At 41.7% G+C, this 14,039-nt stretch overlaps 1 protein-coding gene across 3 annotated transcripts in view; it reads left to right on the top strand.

Moving 5' to 3' along the window:
* Cmss1 (cms1 ribosomal small subunit homolog) overlaps positions 1 to 14,039 on the top strand; it is a 292,416-nt gene that overhangs the window by 232,885 nt on the left and 45,492 nt on the right. Inside the window, exon 1 of one of the 3 annotated variants that reach the window (XM_041673015.1) lies at positions 11,305 to 11,406. The exons of the other annotated variants lie outside the window; for them this stretch is intronic. The gene's annotated coding sequence lies outside the window, so the exon portion shown is untranslated. Of the gene's footprint in view, positions 1 to 11,304; positions 11,407 to 14,039 lie in introns of those variants that run through there. 3 annotated transcript variants of the gene reach the window in all.

The raw sequence follows: 14,039 nt of genomic DNA, 5'->3' as shown, positions 1-14,039 counted from the left end.
ATGTTGACTAATTCTAGGGCAAAGGGACATTCAGGCTTAATAGTCATGTACCAGGGGAGTTAAAGGACTGGGAGATTACCGAGATTTAGCCTAAAGCACAGCAGTTCTCTTATACCCGTAAGCAGCTCTGACATGGTATTTCCTGGAGATTAATGACAGTCTGAGTTAATGGACTGAAGGAGGGCCATTAATCCCTGCACAAAGGTAGTTCTGAAAGTAGCAATGAGAAACAACTGGTAGGTCAAGGGCACTGGATCCCAGGAGATGTCTCAGGAGATTACTTACTTTCAGAAGCCATCCTTACCATGGTCTCGCCCTTCTCTACAGGGCATGCCTCAGCCTCAGGTTCTCGCCATCCTGGCATGCAAGTGCTGTTTTATAAGTAGTTTGTAACCTTTGTTTTCATCAGACAGAACTTTTTAATCAATAAACTACTTCATCCCACTGAGAACTCAGCAATGTTATCACCTTATAAGTTACTCTTCACATATAGCTTTTACCATCATAAACATGGTGGATAGAGCTATGCTTGGGAATCCAGAAACCAAGGCAAACAGGATTATATTAAAGAGTTAAATGTGCTGTGCATAAGATACCCAGGAAAATCTGGAATGTAAATGCATGGGTGGAGTTGAGGGAGCAAACACAGACACCACATTGATCAACCAAAAGAGCTTGCCCATCCAAAGGATACAGTGACTACTCAGTCCTGTCAGGAACTGTTATAAGCAAAGACTACAAGCTTCCAAACAGCGAATTACATAATTGAAGATAAAGAATGGCAGGTCAATTTCCATGTCTTTCTCCAGACCAGCCTAGGCTTGACTAAAGTATACTAGCCAGGTTTGTTAATCTCGGGATTAGGCAAAGTATAGTATTACCTCCCAACAAGAAAGTCTCAGATAATAGAAAAGCATGGAAACTGGAAGTGCGTGTGTGCGTGCGTGCGTGTGTGTGTGTGTGTGTGTGCGTGTGTATCGGAGGCTTCACCAAGAAACTCCTTGGGGTCTTTAGAACATTTGAAAGTTGCAACTTTTCTCTTAGTTGGAAAATGGTCTGCCTTCATGAATGTGTCTTATCTGTAAGCGTAAGCATGCACCCTTGGTGAGGGTTCATCTGCCTTCATGCACATACCTCATGTGTAATCATGCATCCTTGGTAAGGGTTTGCCTGCCTTCATACATGCGCCTCACATGTAAGCGTGCATCCTTAGTAAGAGTTCACCTGCCTTCATGCATGTGCCTTATGTGTAATCGTGCGTCTTTGGTAAGGGTTCGCCTGCCTTCATGCATGGGCTCGTGTGTAAGCGAGCGACCTTGGTAAGGGTTTTCGGGATCCAGAAGCTTGCTCCCTTATCTGGGAGAGATGTTGCTCACCTTTCCCGCTTTGCATGTCAGCTTCCCTGTGAGTCCAGAAAACGCCTTAAACTCCATCCAGTGCATTAAGTTATTCTGCTAATTCTGACCTAAGACTCTGATCCTTGCAGTATGCTTTTGTATATTTGGAACAATTAAGATACCAAAAGTTATTTTGCTGCTTAAAAAATGATAACTCTGCTGACTAATAAGACAACAGACTTATGCTAAGATAAGCTAAGAAAAGATGTTTTCTGGTCAGTTAAGTGAAAAGCACAAATACAGAAGTTCCATTAAAACAGTGACTGGAGGGTGGGAAAGATGGATCAGAGATTAAACATTCACTGCTCTAGCAGCAGATCCAGATTCAGTACCCAGCACCACATGCAGGCTCACAGCCACCTATAACTCCAGTTCCAAGGGATCTGACACCCTCTTCTGACTTAACATATATGCACACACGTACACACACACAAATGGAGGCTGGCTTCTTGCCACTAACATCCCTGATCTAACTCTAAAAGCTTTCTTCCTTACAGATTTGGAGACTGCCAGAGAGAGAGAGATGTTTAGCTACCTGTTCAAATGGGTGGTGCTACTATTTTAGCACTGCAAGGGCAGGTGAAGTTCTTCACACGCTTCCCTGCTATTAAAAAAACCTTATTCCCACCACCAGCTACAACACTTTGGGAGAGCAGACCCTGAACCTCGCCTGGGCAGCTCAATAGAACCAACCCTGAAGTTGTGATTATGGGAGAATTGTCCCCATTACTCATCTGTAATGTGGTGACGTAGTCTGAGGAAAGATGCCCTCTCCCCACCAGCCTCTGAGGTCGTAAGAGTGGGAGAGCTGCCCTGTGACTGACCTGGGCAACACCATAGAGCCAACCGCACTGGTGGATATGCTGTTCCTGAAGGGGTAGGTGTGGGAAAACAGACCCCAAGGACATGATAGTGGGGGAACAGGCCTCACCCCTTGCTCAGTGCCTCACAGGGTGAACAAGCCAGAGCAGGGCAGGAGAGCTCATCCTGGTAGTGAGGACAAGGGAGAGCTGGAGGGCTGACCCACCCTGCACCTACCAAGGCCAGAAGCAGGGCTATGAGTTGGCCCATCCCATATCCACCCCATCTGAGGTCTGCTGGAGCATGTAAAGGAGACAGTCCTGCAGACCCAAAGTGGCGGGAACTCCACAACACAGGGCAATAGCAGCATAGCCAAGAGGAGCTCCAGTGAGGGACCAGCATTGATAGTGTAGCAGAAACCAGATGATGCGAACCAGACCAATGACTCCTTGCAATGATCAATTGCAAGTAAAGATACCTGGGTAAAAAGGTTTTACTGCGTAACTCAGTGTGTCACACCACAGCTTCCATGATAAGAGTGATTTTTCTATTTTTATTTTCTTTTTTTTTTCTTTTTTCTCTTAAATTTTATTTAATTTTATTTGGGAGTAGAGGGTGGATATGAATGGATGGGGAAATGAACGGGATGGAGATGCATGATGTGAAAGACACAAAGACTAAATAAAAAAGAAAGTTTTAAAAATCTTGTTTTCTATGTAGTTGACTGGGGTGAACCTGGTTGGACTTCTCAGCTGAAACTGCCTGGAGGAAATGAACTCTCCAGATGTAGGTGGGACATAACCAAATTATGTGCCAAAATAATTAGATTATTTAGCTCATGATTGCAGCTTTAGGATTCCATCTGGAGAAATGGAAATGACTGAGCACATATGCATTTGAGTTGAAGTTCTCCTTTCAGTAGGCACTCTGGCCTCTTTTGACACTGTGTTGGTAGCAAAATTTCTTGGTCACTTCGCTTCCTTTGAGAGCAACAGCTCCACTATGATTTGAACTGGTGCTTTTCGTCCTCGTGTTTGGCAGGTACTTAATGCATCTGTACAGCCGTTCTGAAACCCGATCCGCTCATTAGAGACGGAATAGTAAAGCTTGCTACCTTGTGTGTACAAATGCTGTCTTTCCAAATTAGAAAAGAACTAAATAAACCCTGTGGAGGTGCCTTGTTCTAAAGGGCGTAATTCAATGCCCCACTGCTGACATTCTTCTGAGGTAGATTACATAAATAACCACTGCTGGACGAAGTCCTTTCACATTCTCGAATGATTTGAACACATTTGAAAGTTTTATTGTCTACTCAGAATCCTCTGGGTTGTGAGGCTGTAAATTATCTTTTTTTGTTTTTGAGTATTGGAGCATCCATTATACAATTTACATTTTAGGACAGAAGCAAGAGAATGATATTGAGAAAGAAAATTATGTGCATGAGGCCAGAGATTATCAAAGGAAAGAAAATGGTATTTCTGCTCTTTAACATAAGTCAAGGAAATTGCTGGTTTGTTTTTAATAGCTGACTTCCTGGGGATTTTCTTAGTGACCAATACATGAAGTTTGGCTTCCTAAACTCATCCCTCTTGGCAGGTGCGTAGAGTCTGGAGCCATGGTTCATACGTTACGGTCCAAAGAAAGCACCATTCGCATGTACTTCACTTACCACCCAGGGCTTCTCCAGTTGCTTCAGGAAGTCGAAGTTTTTGTGTGTGCATATGTTTTATGGTTTATAATATTTATCAACTTCTCAGAAGGGCCTCATATACCACATTTTCAAGACTGGATTACTTAGACCCAGCCTATAGCATGATGATAGTTTCCTGTGCTTAGCAACGGTGGTGATGACAGCACCTGGTCATTAAGGACTTTTATGTCATTACATGTGCTCACTACTTCTCAGTTCCCCTTTATTGCCCTCAACAAAGGCAGGTTTAGTCATTATCCCCATTTTATAGTTCAGAAAACTTAAGACTTTGAGGTTAAGTGGGTGCTAAAGACCAAATGGAACTGAAATGAGAATCCAGAGTGCCGTCTGGGAGAACCCATGCTCCGGGCATGATGCAGTGTGCTGATGAACTCATCTGATTAGGTTCATTCTGACTTTGATTTTATGTGATATTCATGTATTCAACTCAAACAGTCCTTTCTCTGTTCTAATGGTTGGGCATGGTTCCATATCTACATGCTAGTATGTTACAATTCCAACATCAACATCAGATTGTAGGGTCCAGAATACTGTTTGGCACATCATTTGTTTACAATACATGTAGGAGGCAAAGGAACAAGCATATGCCCTTTCCAGGTTTGGCATGGCCTGCTTTTGTGATATCCCTACACTGGGTACAGTGTGTGGCATTAGTGGCAGCAACATTGGTGGCTTTTGATCTTTAGAGATTAGACATGCAATAGTAAGTGTCTAACGAGTAAAATCAGATCAAATTCCTTTGTAACTGTTGTCTGGAAGCCAGCGGTTTTGGCCAATCTCTCTACAGGAAAGCAGCTTTGTGAAGAAAAATCTTTGCATAGCTAATTGCCCTGTGCCTTTTTCATTGGACAGTGCTGTCTTAACAGTCAGTATTACACAAAAGATGTTTAAAGATGATTGTCCAGGGATTCTAAAGGCTGATCAATTTTACTATCTTAAAAACAAGCACACACCTATTCCCCTTCAAATAAATAAACAACTCCAAGTGGTCCATACCAACAGCGTTTGCCCTCCCTCACTTTCAGAATCCATATACAATCTTATGTCCTTACCTCTCACCGAAGAAAATGTCTTTTAGCAATAGGGAAATTTTGCTATTATAAAAGCATAGTTAGGGAGAAACACTCACTTTGTAGTGTGGATTTTCTTTGGACTAACGCCTAAATGTGGCTCATCTTACAGAGGCTGACTCTGCTGTCCACACAGATTGTTTTGGCCAAATATGCAGACTATCCATTGGTCTCTTTGGTTTTTTTCTCCAATAGTTGTGAGGCTGTTAACATATCTTAATATACTATCACAATGTATCATTCAGGCCACTAATATGGTTTAGTGCAATCATTATCATCATTCAGACCATTAATATTCAATGTAATTGATGTCAATTAGGCTGAGAGCATCACTTAGTAAAATTTATATCATTTAGTGATACTCAGAGTGATGTATATCAACCTATGCTGGTCTGGAAACTTGCTCATCTGCCAAGACATAGACTAGAAACTGGTGTAAGCATTTAGGAGCTTTTACAGCAGTTTGACATTACTACAGGATCTTAACTTGTGATCCTGATTTTGAATAATTTTTTTTGTTACAGTCAGTGATGCATTGACTACAACAAAATTTTTGCTCGATGCCACAGGTGGGTGGAAAGCACAGGTATAATGTTCTTTTCAAATGCTAATTTACAAAGAAGTTGTCTCAAAATGTAGACTTGGTTCTAGGATGGAGCCTGAGATTCTGCATTTGAAACATACTGTTGAGTGATACCTACACCCCTCATCTGCCAAGAAATTTGAGCAGTGGAAAACCAGAGGACAGACTTGAACACTTGACATAAGCATTGTCTTCCTGTAGTTGCTTTAAGCATATATCTGGCTTTAGTAAACATTTACATGAAAGGCAGCAAGAGAACGTCTCTACATACATGGAGCCCTAGTTTGGGTTATTGTCAGTGAGAAGCGGGGCCTGCCATCATACCGCTTACCAAGTTTCATTAGCAGCTCCTAGACCTCCAGTGCGAGGAACAGGGAAGCTCAGTAAATAGACGGTTTACCAAATTCCACCCTCCTGTCTCCCTGAACTAGAAGACTGCTTGTATTCGGTGTTACAGCACACCCTGTTTTCTCGTGAATGAGTCCTTTACAAAAATAACCTCTGCGCCTTCGTCGTGTCATATTATCGCTCTTCTTTCAGAGTGTCTCACTCTGGGATTTCCCGACACAGTCCCACCTCCTAGGAAACTCTTCGATCCTAGATGTGCCTCCCCCAAGCACCAGGTTCCAGCACACCTTTTTGTTCAGTCTCCTAAGTAACACAAATGTGTCTTTGAACTGATGGAACAGACACTCTGACTTGGGTGCAGGCCCATACAGGACACCTGAATTTTAGAAGTTGCAGAACTGGGCTTAAGACATTTTTGAAAAGTTTTGCCTTGCCTTGCCTTGCTTTGCCTCTTTTCTTTGCACTCTGTACCTAAAGGGAATGAATTCTCAGAGAATAAACTGTCTCCATCTGTAAAAGTTCAAATACTGAATCATAGTTTCAGTATTGTCACACAGCCTTATTTGTCCTTATGGCGTCCTCAATAGTCATATGCCATGCATGAGAAATAGAATGTAGGCTATATTAATGGGCAGTAGCACAAATATTTATACACTATACTAATTCAAGTCAAAGTTTATAGAATTTGTAGAATGTTTACATAAATTATATATTATATATTTTTATAAAAAGTTTATAGAATTTTATCTATCCTATAATATTATAACTAAAACCCATTCAAGCAAAAATTATTATATAAATGACCGATACTTTAAAGCAAATCCTAAATAATCTTAATTAGATTTAAAGAAGTGTTTCAATCTTATGTTTGTTTGAGTTAATCTCACTACATTACTCAGGATGGTTTGGAACTCATGACCCTCCAAGCCTCCAGAAGTCCCATCTTTATATTGCACGCTTCTTACACAACATTAGTTATTTATGCCTTAGTTGTAAGAAAATAGGATTTTTTTTTTTTACATTTTGAACTATTAACTGCACCTGCTTAGGATCTAAACACAAAGTGGAAAACATAAGGCTTAACCCCACATGCTCCCTGATCAAATGCAAAGTTTCTTAAAATAGCTGCATGTGGATAGCGACATGAGGAACAGCTGGTGTCACTGCTGTCCCCGGGCTCAACCTGCCAGTCTCATACTGCCGCCAGGCTCTGCTCTGTTTCCTGCCCTTTCTGGGCCAGCTGCAGCAGCTTGGAGGAGAAGCCCAGAAGCAGCTTCACTTTATCCATTTGCTATGCTCTCCTGATACCAGTTTTATAGCCATGACACCCCTAAATCCATCTTGATGATCTAGGATTCCATTCCAACCCATAAACTGGAGAGAAATTCATCAAAACATCTCCAAAATTATAGCAAACTTTAAATAAGAGTACAAAAAAAAAGAGAAGAAAAGAAACCCTGGAGATGAGGTCTTGTGGTTTTCCTTGGTCACAGCTAACAGCTAGCGCTGGCTCACTGTAGTGCTGTGCACTCCTCATCTGTGTGTGTCAGCAGCTGTGGTAGTGTGTCTCAAGGTGTTTCCTTCTGCGGCAGAGAGGTTTCACTATGGAAGGCAGATCAGCCCTGAATGTAGACAGCACACCATCTCCTGAACTCCAATCCAAGACGGAACATAAAATAAAGGAGGTACCCAGGTGAGCAGGAGCGGTCATCTCTGCTGCCTGACCTCAGGGGCAGTGTGACCAACCACCTCCCATCCCCGTGCCTTCTCACCACAATGGACTGATTCCTTCTTAAACTGGGGGCCAAAATAAATCCCTTCCCTTAGACTTCTTCTGTTGGGTATTTTGTGACAATCAGGAAAGTAACTAACAGAGCGGCAGGAGTGGCAGGTCAGCCCACTCTGTAATGTCACCGGAGAGACCCACATTCACTTCCTGACTGCTTTGTGCAGCTGTACACGCTGCAGTGTAGTCTACGCACTTAACACCGTCTCATGGACAGGATTTGTTGGTTCTCCACAAGGACCCATCTGTCTGTCTCAGAAGCAGGATCTAGAATAAGGGAGTCTGATCTACTGTGTCAGGGTTTTATATTGCTAGACTGGAGGTAGTAACCACCACTTTAAATTCTATTTGCTTTTTCATGTAACTGAAACTAACATTCTCTGTTATCATTGTCCCAATCAGTGACAGGGTTTTTTTTTCCCAATTCTGAAAGATACGATAGCATTTCTTAACTCTCATCAAAATACGTTTTATTCTATACTGTAGTAGAAGAGGTAAGGTGAGAGTTAGCCACTCTAGTTACCCAGCATCAACACACACACACACACACACACACACACACACACACAGTACCCTCTTTAGGAAGGAAGCAGAACTCTAAACTAATGAGCCAGGGGAAATTCTGGTCTCAGGAAGATGGGGACATGAAAGGTGATGTTGTAAGAGGTGCCGAATATCTCCCTGTTGCTTTGGTTTCCAGTGTACCAATGCCATCCTCAGCCAGTAGGTACCTGCAGGGTATGATACTCATGTGGAAAGTTTAGAGTTTTCTATTAATCTTCCACTTAAAAACTTACTTTGAGGGTCTATATCAGACAAAAAAATGATGGGAGTAGCCCCTTGAATATCTAAATCCAAGTCTGTGATGTGCTGAGCAAGAAATGATAATATCTACTTCCTATATTGCATAGGATCAAATCGTTCATATGTGAGTTCTATGAACAAAATCAAACATTCTGTAAGTGTGATACCATAACGTTTCCATAACTGGGGGGGGGGGCAGCACAGTAGTGCGGTGTGGGCACAATGATCGACTCTCACACCGGCATAAACATCTTGAGCATCTTCACTAGGAAACCCTGTTGTCTAAGAAGTTATAGTACAAATTTGGCTCTAAAGTGTTCCTTAAGCACATCCTGTCTGACCCAGTTCTGAGAAAGCAGACATTATCAGTAAGTGAGCCTTCTGTCTAGCATCTGTTGTGTTCATGATCTTCTAGTATTCGTGCAAAATGTGTATTCCAGCTTGATTATTTGATGTCGGGATGGTTTCTGGAATCGTTTCCTTATCTTATAGATACTGAATAACATTTTCAACATACTTAATCATGGTAAACAATATGCACAGTATACTAGTATTTAAATCTCTAGTGAATTCTTTCTACAAAGGTGGTCACAGCATTTGTTTCATTGACTATTGAAGCCTTAATAATCCTCATGGGGCCTAGGACAAAAACATTCCAAATAGTGGATGGATGGATGGACAACTGAGGCTACAAACTCTTTACTATGAAAATGTTATCCCTGACATGAATAAAACAGCATTATTCTTTGTTCAGTGTGAACAGTTACTAAATGCTTATAATCACTAATTCTAGACTACAAAAATAAACATTTTAAAACATTTTAGTGCATCATGCTATGCAAAGCATCCTTGATAATGAAAGTTTATTTTAGACTAAAATAAATTATAATATGAACTCTGTTCTGAAGGAAAGAATAAAAGGCTCATTTATTTGGGGATTTTCCCATCCTTGGACCTGCCCAACTCTTGGCAAGTTGCACTCTCAGCCTCTCCAAATACATTGTCATTTTGAAGCCACGATAAAATATATCCAGTTACAGTGCTTCTTCCCGAGGCTAGCACTTGACTGAAATTCTAGTTGAGTGAGTTTAGAAAGAGACAATTATACATGAACTTTGGTAGATGCTAAGCTCTAAGAATAAATAACTGTCCTTTTCTCCCTAACCAGTGCTTCTCTTTGCCCCAGCATTTTTTTTCAGTGGTTTTGCTTTGGCTATAATCAGAACCCAAACCTTGCATCATTTTGGGAAATTGCACAGGAAAGTCTCCTCAGAGGAGATCTGTGTTAATTACACTACATACTTGTTTTATTATTTGTTTTTGAGAAAATGGAAATAGCATGTTAAAATTATTGATGCTTCTGGAATATGTCAGTAACAAAAACTATCTTGTTGCTGGAGCTAAGCATGAGGAATGTCTCATAAGTGACAGCTGATAACTACAGAAAGAACTAGGTACTTGGAATATTTGTTTCTAAGGGGTTGACAGATAGGACTGTGTCATCATAAGAAAGGCATTTTATCTGCAGCAATAGGAGCAGTGCCTTAAGTACACTACACCATATTCTCCCCTGAGCAGATCTCATATACCATGGAACATGTGATGTAGTTTGGCAGTATTTCCATTGTACCTGTTCTGATGTTTCCTGACACTTTTTAAAAGATGTGATCATTTGGTTACTATGAAAGGAGAATGCATAAATAACACTCAAGCATCTTAAAGTGAGCATAGGCCTCTGTTAAATGAGCTTCTAGTCTATATACGAAATGTCCTAGCCGTCCAACACCTTACATAATGCTCCCATTGAGCACTCTGAGCATAGCTGCCACCGTGTTTTCTGCAGCAGTCTGGAGCCACTTCTTCACACTGACGTGCAGTGTGCCTGTGGATACCCAGCCAGGCTCGGTGGAGTGAGCTGCAGTACAAGGTCATACTAAGTATTACTTGAGATCTTTGAAAACTTCCAAAACCCACTCTGTTCTCTGGCCCCCAGTCAAGTCCTGACACCGCAGGAATAAAGGTGAATACAGTAACAAGAACGCATCCTGGTCATCATCTCTTCTGTCATCTCATGAAAGGGGGATTCCTTCTGACCTAAAAACTCAAGGATGCTCCTCCGTTTTCATCACACAGTGATCCTGAAACTGTATGTCGGTCATCGGTATTTACAAAATCTGACTACTAACAAGAAAAGCCGTGCACTCAAACCTCTCCTCTTACTCTCGAGAGGACAATAATTTCACATTTCCTTTTAATTCTCTTTCATTGCCTACAGTGTAACAAAACCCTGTCATAATAGAACCTCTATTTTGCAATAGGCCTTACCTATTTTAGACTGAGAGACATCCTCCATAAAATCTGAATCATACCTGAGACTTCCTCCCTCCCCTTGCATAATTTCTCAGGGATCTTACTTCTGGAGAGCATTTGAGGGTTCCCAGCTGGTGGATAACGCAGAAACATCCCAACTCCCAGGTTGAGAAACCAGGACAAGGACACTTCGCTTACCGTGCAGGTGCCTGTGCTTGGTCAGGCCTGGCGGATCTCTCTTCCGATCCCTGTCAAAATCCAGTAGTGGAACCCGAGCACCCAGCAACGTTTTCTTTTCTTTTTGGGCACCCTCTTAGTTTTTGTTTTATGAGCTTCAAAGTTACTGAGAATTTGCAACGAGGGACCAGGTACAGTTCTGCAAAAGGGGTGCAGCAGAGAGCCCAGCACCGACTGGGCCCAAACACTAAATATAATTCTCTTTCCTTGTTGGGCAATGTCCTTCATACTCTGAAGACAGGCGACCTTGCCGAAATGTTTACCCCACAGCTTTGCCAGCCTCCGCTGAAGAAAGGGTCTAGCCAAACTGATCTGCAAGCTTAGGCGACCCTCTGCTCAGAGAGGACAAGCAGAGGCAGGTACAGGCTCTCTAAGTGTGTCTGCGTGTTCCGCTGTTTGTGTATTTGCATGCCTGTGCCCAGCAGCTGCTCTCCAGATTAGAGGACACCGCTCGTTGGCAGGCCTCTCTGAAACCTCCTCTTGGGTCATTGCAGATTCGTGTGCACATCCTAGGTGAGGGGAGAAACTGCTAGCCACAGCCTGTCCTCTCCTCTGCCATGTTGCTGCCTCAATCCGCTCTGAGCCGTCAACAGCAGTGCAGGCATACTAGCTGCAGACACCCAGACAGACATTAGGTTGCCCCTCATTTTGTATCCTGCAGCTTTGTTTGATACTTGAGTAATAACGCTGTGACCCCTTATTTGACAGCCATATCCCCAGGCACTATATGCAGCCACTCGCTATTATTAATGCTGTGTTGTTCTTTAATTTGAATGCCTGCCCATTCTGTTTAGTGTTATAGAAGACAGGCGGACAAATTGCTAAGGAAACTCAGCAGCAACACCCAACACACAAAAGTATAATAGATTTTTATTGTTATATATTATTCAGATGTTATTGGAACTTTATTTTTAGAGTTCTAAAATTAAAAGGCTCGATTTAATTTTCTCCAGGTGGTATCACTTTTTCGGGGAACTAGGAAGAAGGGCATGTTCATTTATTTGACAAATACTCATTATAGTACCAATTAGATATCAGATCCGCTACCTCACATGCCTGCTAGCTGCCTGAAATCCAGCTTGTGCGTGATCTTATTTAATCCTCATGGCATCATTTTAAATGAGCCTTATTTCTAATGCTCAAATGAGAAAGCCAAAGAAAACAATCATTAAGTAACTGCCTGTGTCTTACAGATGATAGATACTACCCTGGGAATTCAAAACTGGATGTTGAGTCTCTCTAGAAAACCATATTCTTTGGGGGTTTTTTAGGGGTGTGTGTGTGTGTGTGTGTGTGTGTGTGTGTGTGTGTGTTGTATTGTGGTATGTGTGAGTATGTATATATGGTATATGGAGGTGGTGTGGGAGGGAGATGGGATGTATGGTGTGTGTGTGTGTGTGTGTGTGTGTGTGTGTGTTGTATTGTGGTATGTGTGAGTATGTATATGTGGTATGTGGAGGTGTATGGGAGGGAGGTGGGATGTATGGTGTGTGTGTGTGTGTGTGTGTGTGTGTGTGTGTGTGTGTGTGCAGGTCAGACGACAGCTTGTGAGAAACCATTTCTCCTGCCATGTAGGTTTGAAGGATCAAATTAAATGCCTTTACTCCCTGTGCCATGTCGCCAACCCTCTTCTCTTTATTTTTAATTAATAGCACTGAAATAAATTCAGACTTACAGAAAGTATATATATCATATATATATATATATATACTAATTCTCTAATTTTTTAACATTTTTATATTTGCATCTTACATCGCCACCTCTGTGTGTTTTGCATAAATATACATAGATATATTGTTTTCTGAATTGATTTCTATTCCTCAGTGTGATTAACTTGAAAGACAAGTATACACTTTTATATGATCACAGTATAATGACCAAAATCAATAAATTAGCATTGATTTTTTTTTCTAATCCATTAATCCCACCCAGGTCGTCACAAAAGCCATAATGATATACTTTATGCTTTTTTTGTTATGGGATGCATTTAATTATGTCTAATTCAAATTGAGATGACTATAATTGTGAAATGTCTCGTGAATTTCAACAAATTAGCAGAAAATATAAAATATCTCAATAAGTTTTATATTTGTATGTTGAAGTTATAAAACTTTGACATATTTGATTAAATAGAGTACCTTTTTTAATCCAAAAGGCAGATAGAATCCAAGTATTCCCTAGGTGGCTAGGTAAGTAAAATGTCATAGACACATACAATGCAGAATTACTCCGGCCTACTAAAGGAGAGTCCAGCCCAGGCTATACCTTATTTGCAGTGAAGTAAGCTAGGTCCTAATGCACAAAGGCTGTTAGGGTGGTCCTTCTGGGAGTTACCTAGAATTTTCAGACACACAGAAACAAAGTAAAATGGCATGACTAAGGCAGGAAGTGGGGAGTGGTCCGAGCCCTGGAGATGCCTGGTGATGATGCTCACACATGCTCGTGCATGCGGAACAGGCTCAGCGGTGAGGCTCCCTGTAGAGAGCTTCAGAAAGATGCCTTTTTCCCTGAACTTGCAATCAGGCTCCACACATGTGAGCCGCCTGTGTTACCAGTCACTGTTCGTGGGTCTTTGTTCCTCCTTCCACCTGTGTAGTACCAGCTGAGCCTCTTCGTATACCTCCTCAAAGGTGGTAATTAATCCTAATCCTCATCTCAGGTTCAAACTTGGAACTGGTATGTGTCCATTAATTCTGTTTCAAAACTTGAGACTAAGGACAGGTACTCCAAACCCTACCCCGTAGCCTCCATATCACAGTAGCTGCTGAAAATGAGCATTTGCACAGGGCTAATTCACGACTGTCTGAAGGGATGGGGCACTCACATGTACACAGCAGAACAGAAGGTGTGCTTCCACCTACTCACAGTGACCAGTCAACCCCTGGAAGCGTGAGTCAAGGAAAAAGTATCTCTAGTCTTAAGGTGACTTCTTCGTTAATTCTCTGTGCTTGTCCCCTTTTCTGCGGTAGTTTCGCTCTGAAAATGATGATAT

Source organism: Microtus oregoni, unplaced genomic scaffold, assembly GCF_018167655.1.
Source record: "Microtus oregoni isolate MIOR12 unplaced genomic scaffold, Mior012 000023F_ref0000262, whole genome shotgun sequence".
Classification (NCBI taxonomy): Eukaryota; Metazoa; Chordata; class Mammalia; order Rodentia; family Cricetidae; genus Microtus; species Microtus oregoni.
Note: the sequence above shows the minus strand (reverse complement) of the source record. Positions and strands in the feature narration are given on the sequence as shown.